General features: G+C 34.6%; 1 long non-coding RNA gene across 1 annotated transcript in view; it reads left to right on the forward strand.

The window, feature by feature from the left end:
- LOC147361814 (uncharacterized) overlaps positions 1-21,359 on the forward strand; it is a 140,023-nt gene extending 118,664 nt beyond the window's left edge. Inside the window, exons 2-3 of the long non-coding RNA XR_015137657.1 lie at positions 4,207-4,336; positions 20,982-21,359. This is a non-coding gene — a long non-coding RNA (uncharacterized LOC147361814). The remainder of the gene's footprint in view (positions 1-4,206; positions 4,337-20,981) is intronic.
- Positions 21,360-21,576: the final 217 nt, after the last annotated feature.

Raw genomic sequence — 21,576 nt, forward strand, 5'->3', positions numbered from 1 at the left:
TTTCTGACTTAGTTCACTCTGTATAACAGGCTCTAGGTTCATCCACACCACTACATCTCAAATCCATTCCTTTTCATGACTGAGTAATATTCCATTGTACATATGTACCACATCTTCTTTTCCACATTAAAAATAATTATTACATATTAATGCATAATATTAATGCATATTAAATACATATAAAATACTTTCATATGTCAAAGGAACCTTAGTGGGAGGTGGGCCTGATGTCCCCTTATTTTCCCAGCTGCTTGGAGTTTTGCTTGCTGAGAGCTTGCAGATGAATTTGCCTGGTGAGCAGTCTGTGTCTGTTAATAATAATAAGAGCCCCACCCTCTTGCTTCAGTGCAGGATAACCTTCACAGATGTGGGATCACAAAACATTCCCCCAGTAAACCTCCCGCATGCAAATACCTTTCCCATAGCATGCCTCCTGAGGTCACTGGCCAATGAAAGTTGGTACCAGGAGTCATCCAGAAATCTGACTCTAAAATGCAATCTCACAACTGGATAACCAATTATCTGGGAGGCAAAGTAAACCCTGCAATGTCAGTTCATGTACTCAGCTTCTGGCATCCTGTCCCGGTTCAACTGTTAAAATTTTCATGAGATAAAGTATCAAAGTCTAACAATGATTAATCACCAACTAAAGGAAATACGGGGGCTTTAATGTTCAGTGGTAAGAATCTGCCTGCAATGCAGGAGACGCAAGTTTGATCTGGTCCAGGAAGATACTTTGGAGAAGGAAATGGCAACCCACTCCAATATTCTCACCTGGGAAATCCCATGGACAGAGGAGCTTGGTGGGCTACAGTCTATGGGGTTACAAAAGAGTCAGACACAGCTTAGCAACTAAACAGCAAAGGCAATAGGTTAAACCCTCATAAAAATATAATTATTTCCTGAAACCAGAGGGTAGAAACAACTGAGAATCAGTCCCATGACTTAATTATCAGGGTGGCAGAGCTCCAGAAAAGATTGACTTTTTTAACTCCAGCAAATATTTATACCAAGGTCAGTGCCATGCTTGAGAAAGAGTAGAACCCTGAGATTTGGGATAGGGCATATGAGTTGACACATTTGGAAAATCTGAATCCCAATACTCTCCTAAACCCTCTGAATCTGCAGAAGGATTTGCTCCTTTCTGTTAGAATTTATAAACCACCTCTTCCCTCATGCTTGAAAACAATACGTGGTCTTTGCTTGACATGAAAGCATTCAGCCTCCAATTATCCTCCAGCCTCAGGGTTTGCTTTTGTCATTCCTCCTGGACAGTAGGTTATATCAAAACATAATCAAGCTTTGGAAGAGCTAACTTTTGTAAAAGAAGATGTAGCTATCAATATTAGAGGAGGAAATGGCAACCCACTCCAGTATTCTTCCCTGGAGAATTCTGTGGACAGAGGAGCCTGGTGGGGTACAGTCCATGGGGTCGCAAAGAGTCAGACACAACTGAGTGACTAAGCACACAACTAACAATATATGTCAAAGACGCTGTGTGATTTATGAAACAAATGAACTTGCAAAGAGCCAAGCGACTGGAATTTATCAGCAGGTGAATGGATAAGAAAGCTGTGGTACATATACACAATGGAGTATTACTCAGCCATTAAAAATAATACATTTGAATCAGTTCTAATGAGGTGGGTCAAACTGGAACCTATTATACAGAGTGAAGTAAGTCAGAAAGAAAAACACCAATACAGTATACTAACACATATATATGGAATTTTGAAAGATGGTAATAATAACCCTGTATACGAGACAGCAAAAGAGACACTGATGTATAGAACAGTCTTTTGGACTCTGTGGTAGAGGGAGAGGGTGGGATGATTTGGGAGAATGGCATTGAAATATGTATAATATCATATATGAAACGAGTCTCCAGTCCAGGTTCGATGCACCATACTGGATGCTTGGGGCTGGTGCACTGGGAGGACCCAGAGGGATGGTATGGGGAGGGAGGAGGGAGGAGGGTTCAGGATGGGGAACACATGTATACCTGTGGCGGATTCATTTTGATATATAGCAAAACCAATACCATATTGTAAGGTTAAAAAATAAAATTAAATTTAAAAAAATAAAGATTTTAGATCAAGAATGACAGGACACAAAGCTGAGTAATGTCGTTTACCTATATGGGAGCATTCTCCATTGATATATGATTAAAAACTCTGGCAAAGTCCTGGGAGGCAGGGCTAAACTTGAGTGGCTTTTGAAATATTGAAAAAAATCATGCCCCACATGAAATAAAGTAGACAGGACAGGATTTAAATGAAAAATACTGAAGAAAGAGATCATAAGCCTTGGAAAACCGGTCATGTTATGATTATATATATTCAGAAAATCCACTTGCTAATTATACTCTGTGGGAAAGTACATTTACAAAAACAAATTTGGAATGTACCAATTCCAATTTGAGAAGTTCAGAAGTAGGCTGATGGCAAGAGATGCTTTGATAGTACTGAGTATCTTGTTACTATTGGGGTAAAGGGGATATTACAAAACATAGAAAACAAGTAGCATTAAATATCAAAATAAAAGTGTATGCCATTATCATTATGGGCAGCAAATTGCCCTGACATCCAGAAACAGTCTGAAATGCCCAAAACCAAGTGATAGGATGGATATGTGTGGTGCCAATAAAGTATTGCTATATTTACACAATTAACCAAAATCCATGATGAATGATGAAGAGGCTGAGAGAAGTCAATTTAAGAAAAACTGGCAATTTGCAGTTTAATTTCTAATTGTGAACCAGTTCTCAAATCTGGATCTAATATACTAAAGGAGGGGCTGATTTTGCAAGAAAATATTAAAAGTAAAAATGTTTACTATCAAAAAAGCATTTGAATAGATGAATAGATACATACAGGTGAATTATTGTCCAACAATTACTCTATACCAAGAAAATGAACAAGGTTCCTTTTGAGGAGAAATATTATAGAATCACTTGTGAGACCTTGATTCTGTTAATATATGTCTTAGACTAGGTAGCTTATAAACAACAGAAATGTATTTATCACCATTCTGGAGACTGAAATTCTGAGATCAGGATGCTAGCATTTGTTGAGTGCACATTCTTTTCATGGTTGAGGACTTTTTGTTGTGTTCTCACATGGCAGAAAGGGCTAAAGAGCTTTCTTGGGGCCTTTTATAAGGGCATTAATCTTATTCATAGTTCTACTGTTATGACATAATCACTTCTCCAAACCCCTATCTTCTAATACCATCTCAATGGAGTATAGAATTTCAACAGAAGAATTTTGAGGGACACAAACATTCACACTGTAACAACGCTCCTTTTGAGAGAATCAATTCCTAGGCAGGTTGATAAGAAGTCTGGGGGTCCCCAAGGAGAGAGGGGTCTGGAATTCTCAAGGAGGAAGAAAGGACAAATGTTTTTGTTTGTTTTTTTTTTCCCTCTACATTCCTTGGGATTATATAACAATAATGTATCCTGCTTGAGGACAGTCTCTGGAAAAAACCTTCTGGCTAATCCTGTTATCTGGAAATGTAAATTATGGGAGTGGGTATCAGTTCTGTTCAGTTCAGTCACTCAGTCATGTCCAACTTTTGGGACCCCATGAACTCAGCACGCCAGGCCTCCCTGTCCATCATCAACTCCCGGAGTTTACCCAAACTCATGTCTATTGAGTTGGTGCCATCCAACCATCTCATCCTCTGTCATCCCCTTTATTATAATATAATAAAATCCGAACAATAGCTCTCAGATGAAGTAAGGCTTCATCAGCCTTCTATGGGGAAACACTGGTGGTTAGAAAGTATTCTGCATGTATGTGGTGAACAAAGAAATTTTAGTGTGCACAGACTGAATTTTGAAATTTATTTACAAAAATAAATATCTGTAAAGGGCAGTTTTGAATTCCTACAGAGCATTCAGTTACTCTTACCACTTTTCTAACCAAACTTCAGGTTGAGTCTTCAATACCAAAACCATGGTCAATAAAGGCAACTTGCTCATTCTCACCCCCAAGGTAATACAGATTATTGGCTAAAGGATAATCTGATGATCTCCCTTGTTAATCTGATGATCTCCATTAGTTGAAAATGGAGCATCTAATAGAGTTTAAGTGAAGAAATCAAACTGGGAAGATTGTTGATTATTCCAGAATGAAAAAGAACCTCCTGCAACTTCTTGGAAAGCTCTCCACCAAAGTCTGCTTTTTCTCTTCTCTTTTTTAGGAGATGTGATGCTAGGTTCACCAGTAAATATTTTGATATCCAGCTGATGTGGAAAAGGACAAAATACACTCAATCTTAAATAGAGTTGAGAGCCTGGATTATGCCAAATCTGAAGTATCTGGATTTTCAGGTTTGTGATGAAATCAATTTTGTTCTTGTTTAAGCCAGTTTGAAGTTTGTTTTTCTCATTTTTCCTATTGCCAGCAGCTAAAAATATCCTAAGGTAGCTTACAGGGTTATGGGCAAAAATGTGTTAATGAATGTAAAAGAGTTAGTGCCAAACACATACTAGGAACAATGTGTACTTGTGTTCCATCTCAGTCGAATCACTAATCATGATACTGGATTTTTACTTAACTCTAATTAAACTAGCTGCTGCTGCTATGTCACTTCAGTCATGTCCGACTCTATGTGACCCCATAGATGGCAGCCCATCAGGCTCCCCCGTCCCTGGGATTCTCCAGGCAAGAACACTGGAGTGGGTTGCCATTTCCTTCTCCAATGAATGAAAGTAAAAAGTGAAAGTGAAGTCGCTGAGTCGTGTCCTACTTTTAGCGACTCCATGGACTGCAGCCCACCAGGCTCCTCCATCCCTGGGATTTTCCAGGCAAGAGTACTGGAATGGAGTGCCATTAAACTAGCTACATTCATATTTAAACACCCAGGGTTATTTTATGTTCATATCACCTTCAGATTTTATCTTTCTATTGATTATTTTTGTATCAATGCATACATAAGTATAATTCTAATATGGCTCACAGAGTTATGAGGATCAAATATTATAGTGAATTTAAAAGAATTTTAATAGTACTTGGCACTTCCTGAGCTCACAAGAAATTGAACATTATATAAATTAATGAATATATCCTTTGATTTTTTTCTCTCAAAGATATTTAAAATTTTAAATTTATTTTACACTAATATTTTGACAGACATTCTGTAGTTTTGATTTCTAATTAATATATTTATAATTAGGACAATGTTGTTTAGTAATATAATTAATTTTTGTTTCAAAGTTGGGAATTGCTGTGTGTTTTGGAAAAGTGTCTCTTCATAACTGTTTCATTGATTTTTCAAAAATTGAGTATTTTAAAGGGTATTAAGTTGTAATGTATTTGTTGCCTCGCTAGGCCTTCAATCATTTTTAATACTTATTTTATATTATGAAATATGCATCCAGATTCCATAGTGTGAAAATTTCCTGATTGTTATATTTGTCACTCTCATTTCAAGTGGTATGAGTTTTCTGATGTATTTTGTAATATTGACTAGTATCCTCAATTTCACTGATAATTTAAATTTGGGAACACCATTCAGCCTAATGTTAGGGCACATCCCTCCAGAATTTGAATACAGTATACATTTGGCACTCTTCAAGAATGAAGAGTGAATTGGAACTTGATGATCTTGTCACAGATACCCCTACGAGTGGACTGAAATAGGAAATCGGATCCCAGGTAATGTAAGAAAACTTCCTTTTAGAGATGGTATCACCAGAAATAAGATGCTGAATGGCTCTTGTGGTATGTTAGGAAACAGTAGGAGTAGTTTATCTACCAACACCAGGGAAAGTGAGTTAAAAGGAAGTTTCCTCAGATAAATGAACTTCTCCTCTATTTCTTATTTAAATTGCCATTTTATGATAAAAATTTGTTATTGGGTAAATATCTGATTTCAATTATCTTGGGTATATACTTCAGAGTGGAAATACTGGGTCATACAGTAACACAAAACTTACTGATGAATTACCAAACTGTTTACTAAAGTGACTGCATAAATTTACATTTTCACCAGTAGTTTATGAGTATTCAGATACCTATATCATTTTAATTTTTTATTTCTTTTTATTTTTGAGATACAAGAGTTCTTTGTGTAGTCTGTATACAATTCCTTTCTCAGACATAGGACTTACAAATACTTTCTCCCATTCTGTGGTTTGCCCTTTAACTTTTTTTAATGATATCCTTTAAAACATAAAATAATTTCATTCTGATGAAGCCTAACTGGTCTATTGTGTGTGTGTGTGTGTGTGTGTGTGTGTGTGTGTGTGTACACACATATATCACTTGTGCTTTTGATGTCCTATCTCAGAAAGCATCATGAAACCTAAGATCATGGAAATATATCTGTATGTTTTATTCTACAAGATTTAAAGTTTTAACTCTAAAATTTTTATTCCCTTTTAAGATAATTTTAGCATATGGTATTAGGCAGAATCAATTTCATTATTTTCATAGTGGAAATGAAATTGTCTCTGAGCTCTTTTTGAAAAGATTGTGCTTCCCTAATGAGTTGTCTTGACATCTTTGATATAATCAATCAATCATAAATGTAAAGATTTGTTTTTAAACTCTCAGCTCTATTCCACTGATTTATGTATGTCTATTGATATGCCAATACTACACTTTTTCTGATTGCTATAACTTTGTAATATATTTTGAAATAACATGTATGAGTCATTCAACTTTGTGTTTTTGTTTTTTCAAACTGCTTCAATATTCTAGGTGCTTTGCATTTAAGTTAAATTTTACGGTTAGTTTACTAATTTATGCAAAATCAGCTGCTGAGTTTTTAAAAGGAATTGTGTTGCTTCTGTAAATTTATTTGTAGAATATTGCAAATATAGTAATACTAAGTCTTTTGATCCACTAACACGAGTTCTATTTATTTAGATTTGTAATTTCTTACAAAAATGATTCCAACTTTTTGATGCATAGTAAGTCTTATATAGCTAGTTAAATTTATTCTTAGCATTTTAATATGATTGACCTTACTATAAATGGAACTGTTTTCTTTATTTTGTTTTCAAAATGTTTATTACCAATAGATAGAAAAATATGATATTTATATATTAACATTGTGACCAACTGTGGTGAACTTGTTCACTAATTCTGAAAGTTTTCCAGTGAATTCCTTCCAATTTTCTACATACATGATTATGTCATCTAAAATTAGAGATAGATTTACTTCTTCCTTTGTAATTAGAAGGCTCTTATTCCTCTATCTTTCCCAGCTGCTCTAGCTAGTACCTTAGATACAATGTTGAATAGAAATGTAAAGAATAGATGACTCTTTGCTTGTTCCTGATATCGAGGGGAACATTTTCAGTTTATCACCATTAAGTAGATGTTGACTGTGGATTTTGAAGGATATCTTTTAGCCAGTTAATGAAAATCCCTTATATTCCTAGTTTGTTAAATTATTTATCATAATAATTTGTTTGATATTGTCAAATGTTTTTGAATGCATTGAAATGATCACATGTTTGCATTTATTCTATTAATTGACTGATTTTCATATGTTAAATTAACTTTTAATTCCTAGAAGAGATACAAATTGGTCATGAGATATAATTGTTTTTATATGTTTCTGGAATTGCTTTGCTGGTAGTTTGTTAAGAACTTACTTTTTCACCTGTTCATTGGTGGCATTTTTTTCTGTAGTTTTCTTTTCTTGTCATTGTCTGGTTCTGGTATTCAGATAATCCTGGCTCATAGGATGAGTCAGAAAATACACTCTCCTGTTATATTATTGGGAAAATTTTATAAAGTATTGGCAGTATTTCTAAGTAATCTTGTAGAAATTACCATTGAAACAGTATAACCCTGGACTCTTCTTTCAGAAAGTTTTAAAATTATTCTTTCATCTTCTTTACTAGTTACAAGTCTATCCAAATGGTATATTACTTCTTGAGTCAGTTTCAGGAGTTTTTGTCTTTCTAGGAATTTGTTCATTAAATCTGGATTTTCTCATTTATTACTGTAAAATTATTCTTTTCCATTGTAAAATTAGAATTAGATCACTTTGAAAATCAGATTCCCCTCAGGGCTTGTTTTTGCCATTTGTTATTATTTTTGTTGTTATTATTGTTGCTGCTGTTGCTCTTTGCTTATTTAGTGACTTTCCCGGACTAATTCTATAAAGTCTGTTTTCTTTGTCATGTGTAGCTAGTAGCCTCTAACTCACCTAATGATTGGTCACAGGTTTCTTTGAACCCTTGGAATCAGTAAGTATTCCACCCTTTGCCAAGAAACTCTGGGTGTGTGCTGGGGCACATAGAGCATAGCAAATGTTTTCCAAGCTTTACATAAAAGCTGGGAAGCAATATAAAATTTTCCAAAAGAAAAATAACTACTTCATTTTATAGCTCTACCAGATACCCTAAACATGCATATACACAAAAATGCATTTGCAATAGGCTTCTTTTAAAACAATAAATACTCATGAACTATTTTCAATGTCAGATTACCAAAGTAGGACATATGTTAATAATACTTTGCTAGGTGTGATGGTTTCTAATAATAACTGTGACTTAAGTGTGGTATGAAATGAAGAAGCTGCTTGTTTTTCTATTAATAGTATGTTATTTTCTTGATGTTTTGAAAAATAATTTATATATTGCATTTAAAAATATAATGTTCTAATAAGAAAGCAAATATATAAGTGTTTGTTGAAATTAGTAGAAAGTAATATTTATGGATGAATTGGCAGTATCTGTCTCTTTTGTCTGTAAACTATTTTCTGATAATATTGTATTTATTTTTGGTATCTTCTTATAATGAATATGTCTATGCATATAATTTATATTCTATGATGGCATTTTCACTGAAAATATAATTTTGAATTCTGCGGTACAGAGAACTAAATATTGGATAAGTCAGGTTAAATGATTAAATTTACATAAACTCATGCATATAGTTACTATTTAAACAACCCTAAATCAGTCAGTTGAAAACAAAATTTGCATCAAATATACTCAGTTTTCATCTCTGTATAAGACAGAAATCATCTGGGATACTGATATAGCATGGATAAACATTCACATTTTCAGTTCTCATCCAGATGCTTCAGTAAATACACAACCTACGTTTGTTCGGCAAGTTATAGAAACAGTGTTTGTTATAGTCTGCTGAATAAATTTACCCACCTTTTGTCTGCTTACATGGTATTTCAGAATGTGTAAAATCCTTTAAAATTGTTTTAAAGAAAGCTATGAACCAGCCAAACTTAAATTCACATCCTGAATAGCATATACCATATTTGATGGTTGTCAATTCCTACTGGTAGAAATTAACACTCTAAAGTTGCAGTTTTATTGCAGATTCCCCATTTGCAGTTAATTTTCGGCATGACAAACTGAGACATAGCTAGTCAGATCCCACTGGGTTCATTATTCATTTTGTTCAGCAGCCCTGCAAGACTGATCTGAACATAAAGATCACACTGGCTTTAAATAGAATTCCACAGAAAGCAAAACAAAGTCAAAGAAAAGATCCTTGCATATCCTATGTGTGGTGCTCAAAGGAAAAAAAAATATTGTACCAAATTATTGTTTCTATTTCAATATCTTAAGTGCATATTTTCCCAGGCTGAAATTAACAACTGAATTACTAAATTTGAAATTGCACCTATTTTATGCAGTTTAACTTTCAGTTTGGGGGGGCAAGGTTATGAATTTATACAAATAAATTAAAGAACTTTATTTTTTAAAAACCATTATTATGGAATAATTTTAGAATACTAGAAAAGGCTTTAAAAATAAACTTGGCTGATCTTGACATTTAGAAGAAAAGTTTGATACTCTTATTTTAAATAACTTCTTTGATGGCAACATTTTCACTAGACATTTCGTTTATTACCACTCTGAAACAAGACATTTTATATCATAGTTCTGTGAATAACACTGTGTTCATTTTATATAGACCTAAACAATTGGCTAATCCGTAATGCATTTTAATTTTTGGCCCTATTTGCAAAAAAGAGAACATTTCCCATTTGATTCCCCTATTATTTATCTGATATTTTCCATTAGGAAAACAAAATCATTTCAATATTGAGGTCGAACTAATACAAATGCAAGTTAGATGTGAAAATCTATTTCAAGGATTTCCAAGTAAAAATAAGAAAGAATATTGTTATACTGGTTTAGAAAAATGATTATTGTAGCCAGGTTTTCTATCTTTAGTAGTAAATTATATGAAGGGAAGATGATATGTACATAAAACTTAGGTAAATAAGCCAAAATAACACAAAATCACTCCCTTTCCCTCAACTGTCCTATTGTAGTTCTTATAATAACTTTTCAACTCATGCTTCCATTTTTGGGTTGTTTTTCATAGATGTCCACTATTGTACACTATTTTTCACTTTTTTTTTATAATGTGTATACATAAAACTATACTGTGAGAACGTGCAATGAAAGTTGAGTATTTTAACACATAATGTAGACTGATGGATTTCTGCAGAACCAGAAAGGAAGTAGATGCTTATTGATATTTTAGGTAAGTCACATTATACCTCGAAATGTAAAAAATGCTTCCTCATTCATAGACTCACTCTGTTTTAGTAAATAAGCTTAAAATGCCATAATAGGATACCAAAAACTGATGACTTAGACAATAGAATCTTATTTTCTCACAACTGTGGAGGCTGGAAGTTCAAGATGGAAATAATGGCAGTTACTGGTGAGGGATCTCAGTAGCTTAGGTAGATATCTACCCTTGTGTTCTCACATGTCATTTTCCTGTATATGTTTGTGTGTGTGTGTGTGCGTGTCTGTGTGTGCTCTTGGTGTCTTTTCCTTTTCTTGAAAGGACATCTGTCCTATTAGATTATGTAGATTATGGCTTCTCACTTATGACCTCATTTAACCTTGCATGCATGATCAGTTGCTCAGTCATGTCCAATGCTTTGTGACCCCTCACAGTAGCCTTCCAGGCTCCTCTGTCCATGAAATTTTTCAGGCAAGAATACTGGAGCATGCCAGTTCCTCCTCCAGGGACTCCCCTAGTAGTTCAGTGGTAAAGAATCCACCTGTGGTGCATGATACTTGGATTAAATCCCAGGGTTGGGAATATCCCCTGGAGAAGGAAATGGCAACCCATTCCAGTATTCTGGCCTGGGAAACCCCATGGACAAGGAAACCTGGCAGGCTACGGTCCATGGGGTGTCAAGAGAGTTGGACACAACTTAGCAACTAAACAAGAAGAAAATACTTTACATGGATGATGTAGTATGGAGTGGATCCCTTAAAATGATGATAGGTAACAGGCATGTTAAACAATACAACTATTTACAAATCAGTGTGAATTGATCTGTCAACTTTTATTAATACTGAATAAAAGATTGTGACTAACTGAAAAAGAAATAAGGACACTGATACCTCAGAAGAAGAAAGTGTCAAACAATGGGAGAACTATCGAAAATGAAGCTAGGGGGCTGGAAGGAAGACAAAAAGTCACAGTCGTGCCTAAGTCTAGAGTCAAATCTGATGACAATACATTCACTAAAATGTTATTTATGCTAAATCTACCATAGGTTGTATTGTCTCTAAAAAAGCTAAGAAGGTAGTTAACTGTAGTTTTCAAAAGTTCTAAAATAAAAGTTGGAGATGAAAAAGGCCTTAAAAACAGAGAAATATTATGCCAGTACTTTGCCATCAACCAGATTATTTAGACCATAGCAGTAGGTAATGTTAATAGAAAAAAAATATTGTTTTACAGAAATGAAGTGATTAACGGATTATGAAAAATTAAGTATTCCAGGTAATATCTTCATAAATAAAATACTATTTAGAATAAATATATACTTGTGCATGCTCTGTTGCTCCAGTCATGTCCTATTCTTTGCGACCCTATGGACTGTAGCCCGACATGGGATTCTCAAGGCAAGAATACCAGAGTATTTAAATATATATTTACTTAATTGTAATCCAAGTCTATGCCCCAACCAGTAACACTGAAGAAGCTGAAGTTGAACGGTTCTATGAAGACCTACAAGACCTTTTAGAACTAACACCAAAAAAGATATCCTTTTCATTATAGGGGACTGGAATGCAAAAGTAGGAAGTCAAGAAACACCTGAAGTAACAGGAAAATTTGGCCTTGGAATACGGAATGAAGCAGGGCAAAGACTAATAGAATTTTGCCAAGAAAATGCACTGGTCATAGCAAACACCCTCTTCCAACAACACAAGAGAAAACTCTACACATGGACCTCATCAGATGGTCAACACCAAAATCAGATTGATTATATTCTTTGCAGCCAAAGATGGAGAAGCTCTATACAGTCAACAAAAACAAAACTAGGAGGTGACTGTGGCTCAGATCATGAAGTCCTTATTGCCAAATTCAGACTGAAATTGAAGAAAGTAGGGAAAACCACTAGACCACTCAGGTATGACCTAAATCAAATCCCTTATGATTATACAGTGGAAGTGAGAAATAGATTTAAGGGACTAGATCTGATAGATAGAGTGCCTGATGAACTATGGACGGAGGTTCGTGACATTGTACAGGAGACAGGGATCAAGACCATCCCCAAGGAAAAGAAATGCAAAAAAGCAAAATGGCTGTCTGGGGAGGCCTTACAAATAGCTGTGAAAAGAAGAGAAGCGAAAAGCAAAGGAGAAAAGGAAAGATATAAGCATCTGAATGCAGAGTTCCAAACAATAGCAAGGAGAGATAAGAAAGCCTTCCTCAGTGATCAATGCAAAGACATAGAGGAAAACAATAGAATGGGAAAGACTAGAGACCTCCTCAAGAAAATTAGAGATACGAAGGGAACATTTCATGCAAAGATGGGCTCAATAAAAGACAGAAATGGTATGGACCTAACAAAAGCAGTAGATATTAAGAAGAGGTGGCAGGAATACACAGAAGACTGTAGAAAAAAGATCTTCACAACCAAGATAATCACGATAGTGTGATCACTCACCTAGAGCCAGACATCCTGGAATAGAAGTCAAGTGGGCCTTAGAAAGCATCACTATGAACAAAGCTAGTGGAGGTGATGGAATTCCAATTGAGCTATTTCAAATCCTGAAAGATGATGCTGTGAAAGTGCTGCACTCAATATGCCTGCAAATTTGGAAAACTCAGCAGTGGCCACAGGACTGGAAAAGGCCAGTTTTCATTCCAATCCCAAAGAAAGACAATGCCAAAGAATGCTCAAACTACTGCACAATTGCACTCATCTCACACACTAGTAAAGTAATGCTCAAAATTCTCAAAGCCAGGCTTCAGCAGTACCTGAACTGTGAATTTCCAGATGTTCAAGCTGGTTTTAGAAAAGGCAGAGGAACCAGAGATCAAATTGCCAACATCCGCTGGATCATGGACAAAGCAAGAGAGTTCCAGAAAAGCATCTATTTTTGCTTTTTGACTATGCCAAAGCCTTTGACTGTGTGGATCACAATAAACTGTGGAAAATTCTTCAAGAGATGGGAATAACACACCAGCTGACCTGCCTCTTGAGAAATCTATATGCAGGTCAGGAAGCAGCAGTTAGAACTGGACATGGAACAACAGACTGGTTCCAAATCAGGAAAGGAGTATGTCAAGGCTGTAGACCGTCATCCTGCTTATTTAACTTATATGCAGAGTACATCATGAGAAACGCTGGGCTGGAAGAAGCACAAGCTGCAATCAAGATTGCTGGGAGAAATATCAATAACCTCAGATACGCAGATGACACCACCCTTCTGGCAGAAAGTGAAGAGGAACTCAAAAGCCTCTTGATGAAAGTGAAAGTGAAGAGTGAAAAAGTTGGCTTAAAGCTCAACATTCAGAAAACGAAGATCATGGCATCTGGTCCCATCACTTCATGGGAAATAGATGGGGAAACAGTGGAAACAGTGGCAGACTTTATTTTGGGGGGCTCCAAAATCACTGAAGATGGTAACTGCAGCAATGAAATTAAAAGACGCTTACTCCTTGGAAGGAAAGTTATGACCAACCTAGATAGCATATTCAAAAGCAGAGACATTACTTTGCCAACAAAGGTCCGTCTAGTCAAGGCTATGGTTTTTCCTGTGGTCATGTATGGATGTGAGAGTTGGACTGTGAAGAAGGCTGAGCGACGAAGAATTGATGTTTTGAACTGTGGTGTTGGAGAAGACTCTTGAGAGTCCCTTGGACTGTAAGGAGATCCAACCAGTCCATTCTGAAGGAGATCAGCCCTGGGATTTCTTTGGAGGGAATGATGCTGAAGCTGAAACTCCAGTACTTTGGCCACCTCATGCAGAGTTGACTCATTGGAAAAGACTCTGATGCTGGGAGGGATTGGGGGCAGGAGGAGAAGGGGACGACAGAGGATGAGACAGAGGATGAGTCCATCACTGACTCGATGGACGTGAGTCTGAGTGAACCCCGGGAGTTGGTGATGGACAGGGAGGCCTGGCGCGCTGCGATTCATGGGGTCTCTAAGAGTCAGACACAGCTGAGCAACTGAACTGTACTGAACTGACTTGTACTTTGCATTGTGTTTATTCATAAGGGAAACATTGAGTCCTGTTGTCAAACAAACAAAATAAAACCCTTAAATTAAGGTGTTTGGACTCTTTCCTATTAAACTGTTTAAAGAACCCCACAGAATATTACATTTCAAACATGACTTGCTATTTGATTACTTAATGAGGAGATTAATTTAGTGGTTTATCATGTTGTCAGAAATGTGAGCAAGATAAATTAGTTTAGTGGTTGTTTTAAGTCACTGTGTTGTATAGTTGTTTGTTGTATGTCAATATGTAACCAAAGAGTGGAATAATCATTTTTCATATCTATTTACTATTTTTTCTTCTATCAAAGTGATTGTGAAATTAATTTAATGAATCATAAAATATACTTTCCAATGCTCCTATTTGACAGTTATATTTACAGTGAAAAAATGTTGAAATAAATAAACCCAGAATTTTTTCCTTAATGTCTCATATTTATGTCTGTATTTATTATAATGTCTTACTACCACTGACATACCTCTCCATCTTCAATCTTTTATTTTAATGAGTAGGAAAAAATTGTTAAGTAATACACAAATATACAAGGGAGCACCGGTTGGGGGATTCTCTGAAACATGTGGTCTTTGGAAGACCCAGGGTGAACATGAGGTGGAGGCAGATTTTGTGGAAAACATGTAGAAAATACAGTGATTTTAAGTAGAGAAAAAAAGAAACATTTGTTTGGATGTGTGGCTTGGATGATTACCCAGAAAGGAAGAACTGAAAATATCCCATACTGCTCCTACAGTATTGCACTGGAGGTGGTGGAAGTGCTAAAGGGCTCACATTAGCCATGAAACAGAGTGTTTTTCTGGACATTAATAAAGACCTTTATACTGAAGACAATGGAAGTCTAAACTGAAAAAGTTTTACAGAGAAGTCTTACTGAGGAGTAAAGTGAATGAGAGACCATGATTCCAAATGAGGTGAATTTGTTTGGCATATTGAAAGTATTCAGACTCAGTAGGCAGAAGAACCTCGTAATATACAATTTGTGTTTTATATGATGTTGTGTTTTATATTAAAATGTGTGTTTTATATTAAAATGACTTTGTACTAGCACACCTTGTTTTTTGGTTTACATGTCCGTTGAAAGGCTGGGAATTTAATGTTGTACAAAGTAGGTGAAGTAAAAAGTAACAGGAAAAGTAAAACATTTTATTTTAATAGCAAGTGATGCTTTTCAAGGAATTTTATGTAAACGTTAATTTTATCACCCACATTTCATATAGAGGAAATTGACAGTTAGAGATATCAAATTATTTGAATGCTGTGACTTTTTGTTTAATGTTCTTTGTTTACCTTATGGGAGAATATCAGATTTACTCATTGAATAATTTTTTAATAAGGTTTTACTTAAAAGTTTAAGTAAAACTATTTATTTGAATAGTTTATCTTTATTTTACTTCTTTAAAAATTTACTTGATGTTTCCTCCTATTAAATAATTAGCAAACTAATTTTTTTAATAGATGAATTCTCTTTGACATTTTGTCTTAATCTTGGCCTCTGCTATATAGGTTATTTTACTTTGTTCTAAGCACGTTAAATTTCTCTATAAACACTTAAACATGATTATTTAAATGACTGCTCTTTGAAATTTCCCAATATTTAGTTAGCTACTCAAAGACTTGTCATATACTTTCTAAATGTTAGACAAATAATAGTGTCCTTTACACAAATAATATAAGTTTTTACATCTGATCTGGTAATATGAAAAGAGGAAATGTTGTAATAGAGATGGGTTTATATCATAAACACAAGCACTTCACAGTTCAAACTATTAATTTTGCTACTTTAATAACTAATGCATCATTATTATTATCACTATACTTCTAAAAATGACGATGGAAGAATATAATTACCAGTACCATGAAATTGATTCAGTGGCTTCTGAGATTATGTGAGGAAGAAATATTGAAGATTTTCCCTTCTCTATGGAATGATGAAATTCAATTATCTCTATTATCCAACTACAAATTGTGTAAGAACATGCTCTATCACTAGGTCATATTATCTTGTTAACATTATTAGAATTCTGTCTCATGCCTTCTCTTCTAAATTCCTTATCCTCTTATTTAAAACTATTTATGATAATAAAATGGAGAACAAATAAAACTCATGATAGCATATCAAGTTGTTTTACTCTGATATAAATCTACCATGTTCCTTCTATGCCAAATGAAACTAGGTCAAGTTTGGATATGTGATATATGTTAGCATTAGAAATTAAGATAATCAACTAAGAAAATCAGGTCAGTGTGCATTCCTAAGCAGGATTGACAGAAGCCAAAATAGTTGTAAAGATCAAGAGATTATAGATTTAGACTTTAGCTTTTCTATGAAAATAGATGCATAGATTGCAACTCCAGTTTCTCTATGATTTAGATGTAATTTTCACTGCAAAAATCAGTTTGTCAACATTTTTCTTTTAACGTAAGTTGAGGAAGAAATCTAGCTCTCCAACTTTATGTGCTAGATAAGATTAAATAATATATAGAAAACACACTGCTTGTTTGCTAACTGGCAACAAGGAAGATCTTATTGAACCAAGAAAGTAATTTACCTATAAAAAAGAAAAAAAAAAAGGAAATATTTTATTTGTAAGAAAATATTATTTAGCATATTTTCAATATTAAAGAATATGTTTTATTATAGGAAATTTTAATATATTTTTTCAAGCTACTGAAACACTGCATAAAAGAAACCAACTTTATTCAGATGTTATAAGTGTTAATCCTTATCCTCGTCTAATACTTTAAGCAAGGAAAGCTAATCTGGATTTATGTCCTCTGAATAATGTCCTATATTCAAATATGATGTAATCTCTTATTTCTTCCACTTGAAATTTCTATTTTCTTTTTCATTTGCATGCAGCTGTCTTCTATTGTCTTTATATAAATTCCATTATCTGCATCCAAGTAACCAGAAAATCAGGGAAAGAGGTTAAAATCTAACAGAAGAGCAAATGAAATCATAGTGGTTTCATCACAGAACATTCATCAGAAAGTCCCTCCTATTGAATTTTTACAGCTTTATTACTTCTGAATTTTATCTAAGAAGTTATGCAAGCATAATGAACCAAATGCTTTCTTCTTTTCACGTAACAAACAGAAATTTAAAAACACAGTTCAGTTCAGTTCAGTTGCTCAGTTGTGACCAACTCTGCAACTCCATGGACTGCAGCATGCCAGGCCTCCCTGTCCATAACCAACTCCCAGAGTTTATTCAAAAGTCATGTCCATTGGGTTGGTGATACCATCCAACCATCTCATCCTCTGTCGTCCCCTTCTCCCACCTTCAATCTTTTCCATCATCAGGGTTTTTTCCAATGAGTCAGTTCTTTGCATCAGTGGCCAAAGTATTAGAGTTTGAGCTTCAGCATCAGTCCTTTCAATGAATATTCAGGACTGATTTCCTTTAGGATGGACTAGTTAGATCTCCTTGCAGTCCAAGGAACTCTCAAGAATATTCTCCAACACCACAGTTCAAAAGCACCAATTCTTCAGTGCTCAGCTTTCTTTATAGTCCAACTCTCACATCCATACATGACTACTGGAAAAACCATAGCTTTGACTAGATAGATCTTTGTTGGCAAAGTAATATCTCTGATATTTAATCAGTCTTGTTTTTGCTGACTGTGTAGAGATTCTCCATCTTTGACTGCAAAGAATATAATCAATCTGATTTCGGTGTTGGCCATCTGGTGATGTCCATGTATAGAGTCTTCCCTTGTGTTGTTGGAAACTTCAGGAGTTAGTGATGGACAGGAAGGCCTGGTGTGCTGTGGGTCATGGGGTCGCAAAGAGTCAGACATGACTGAGTGACTGAACTGAACTGAAGGTTTGTCATAACTTTTCTTCCAATATTATTATTAATATTAATTTGGCTTAATTTGAATAGAGCTGTAGAAACATCACAATATGATATCTTACTGCTTTTCATTAAAATTTCACATATTTTCTGAACCTCATTTAATGTCAGATATGGGAATATTTTCTGTGTTCTTCTAAATACTATGCAATTCTGTCATCAAGGTTTCTTCATTTGAAAATTTTTGAACTTATAATTCCAAATCATTCTTTTTTTTTTTCTCATCTTCCTATAACCCCTTGTATAGAGTATAACAAATTTAGAATATTTCAAATGTGCATATAGGATATGCCTAAATGCATATGATTGAAGTAATAATGTTAAATAATTATTCACATATGCTACTGGTACCTCCGGAGAAGGCAACGGCACCCCACTCCAGTACTCTTGCCTGGAAAATCCCATGGACGGAGGAGCCTGGTAGGCTGCAATCCATGGGGTCGCTAAGAGTCGGACACGACTGAGCGACTTCACTTTCACTTTTCACTTTTCACTTTCATACATTGGAGAAGGAAATGGCAACCCACTCCAGTGTTCTTGCCTGGAGAATCCCAGGGACGGAGGAGCCTGGTAGGCTGCAATCCATGGGGTCGCTAAGAGTCAGACACGACTGAGCGACTTCACTTTCACTTTTCACTTTCATACATTGGAGAAGGAAATGGCAACCCACTCCAGTGTTCTTGCCTGGAGAATCCCAGGGATGGGGGAACCTGGTGGGCTGCCGTCCATGGGGTCGCACGGAGTCGGACACGACTCAAGTGACTTAGCATAGCATAGCACTGGTACCTTAAGCATATTTTCCTGTTAATACTTTTTTATCAACTAAAATGTGTAATTTTTTTTCATGTTTTCTGAAAATATACATTGGCTTACACATTATGTGTGTGTGTGTGTGTTAGTCACTCACTCATGTCTGACTCTTTGCCACTGCATGGACTGTAGCCTGCCGAGCTCCTCTGTCCATAGAATTATCCAAGAAAGAATAATGGAGTAGGTAGCTATTCCCTCCTTTAGGAGATCTTTCTATCTTCCTGACTCAGGGATCCAACCTGGGTCTTCTGCTTTATTCTTTTAATTATAACTTTAAAATTTTAATATATTACTATAACTTTTATAATTATAATTTTAATTTTTTCTTATAATTTTAAATTTGCAGACAGATTCTTTCCAGTTGTTTTTTTTTATTATTATTCTGAAGTCTTGGTAGATACAATAAGGATTTTGTTAATATCAGAAGGCTAATAATACTACTTTATGATCAACAAGCTATTTTTCAAAAGATTCCATAGAAAGGTTGCTGTCTGGGTCACAAACTGTATTGGCCTATTTCAAAATAGCACTATTAATTTATATAAAGTCAAAGAGATCTGTGTTCTGTGTAGTTAACTATGAATTTTTGTTTCATGTGTGGTTAACTATGAATTTTTGTTTCATTCCTTTTCAGTGAATATATATTTATTTTAAACATTCTGTATATCCTGATTTTCTGGGTATAGAAAGGGAAAATTACTTTTGAAAATTATATAATCTCAATTTCTTTCTTGTAAGAATTTTCATCTAGTACTCATGCAATCAAATAATATTTTCATGCTTATACTGCATAATTATTGTAATCTACCCTTTTCAGGGTGGTAGAAAGGATTAAATGTCATGGTCTAGGAGCTTCTTGTTTATTTGGAGACACTTATAATAGGACCTTAAGTGTTAGAAGAGACTAGTGAAGCTAAATAAGGGACAGAGTTAAAATAAAATGAAACAAAATTGTCTCCAGTAAATTGCTTCACTCAACATATATTAAACCTATGAAGTATTAAATCATCAAAGTGCATATATTAAATTTGTGCAATTTTTGTTGTGTCACATATACCTCCACAAAGCTAAAATATAAACATAAACTAGCATAAAATAAAATCTACATTGCAAATAAAAGAGATTCAAATAATTTCTCTGAATGTAATTATATACATTGATGGCTTATTATCAGTGTTTTTAAAATGAAAGTTTCTATGAATTATTAATTTATACTTAAATATATGAATCTTTAAAGTGAAAATTTTCATAATGCAGTTTGTCTAAAATTTCAAAGCGTGCAAGGAACTTTCATCTTCAAGTGCAACAAAAGTCAATTTTGGTTGTACAGTGTGTTTATAAATATGAAATTAATCTTTGTCATGTATACTCTCAATAACACATTACATTGCATTGCACTACTTATATTTTATATTTATTTTCTTTTAAGTCAGCATGTTGACTCCATGAAGGTAAATTCCTAAAATTTCAAGTAAAATATCTATGTAGTTTTTACTTTTAATGCTTCTGTGTTTAAAAATCCTTCATTTTCTACAATACGCAATCTCTTAGATTCAGAATATTTTAGCACATATAGCACAGAACTATGTTGAAACTACTTTAGGCTGTATTTTCCCTCAGTTGACTACATATCATCGTTTATTTAGATCAATTTTTCTAAGAATAGAAAATTATTCCCCTGTTTATGATTATTCATAAGTTAACGACTTCTGCTTGTTTTATCTTAGTTAATTTTGAAAATTTCTTAATGCCACTCTGAAATTTTGTTTGCCATTTCCACTCTATTGAAATAATAATTTGTACCCTTTTAAACCCCAGGCCTGTGTAGAAATGACAAGTTGTATTTTTAGGGAATGCCCTGTGAAAATTAATAAAAAGGAAACCTCAACAATTGGGACCTGTGAAGACCTGTAGAGGGAGCTCTTATGTCCTACCACACATGGTCAATTACTGAAACAGGAAAATATCAGTTTCCTCAACAGGAAGACATCAGTTACTGACCCCAACAGAAAGAGATGTACCTCCTACTACAAAACAAGAAGTACAACTACTATCCCTCCCCTGCAGGAGGAAAGAAGACTTCCTTCTTGCCCAATAACAAGCCAGGCCAATGTAAAACATCATCACTCAGCTACAGAAAATCCACTGTTACCCAAACTTTTACTTTCTTCCAATAAATGTTCATTTTCTCTTTCATGATGACTTTTTTCCTTGTCCTGACTTCCTTACTGTAAAAGCCTTCCATGTTGTGTAAAACACACACACACACTCACAAACACACAATGAGTTTAGACAAAATAAATTTGAACTGTCCAAAACAGAGATAAGTTAAAAGTGGTAAACTCAATAATAAAAATTTTTAAATGTGTCATTAAGTAACACAAAATTGTAAGTTGACACATTTTATAACCTC

Source organism: Bos grunniens, chromosome 12, assembly GCF_055505025.1.
Source record: "Bos grunniens cultivar Pamir isolate PY7600 chromosome 12, Bosgru_T2T1.0, whole genome shotgun sequence".
Lineage (NCBI taxonomy): Eukaryota > Metazoa > Chordata > Mammalia > Artiodactyla > Bovidae > Bos > Bos grunniens.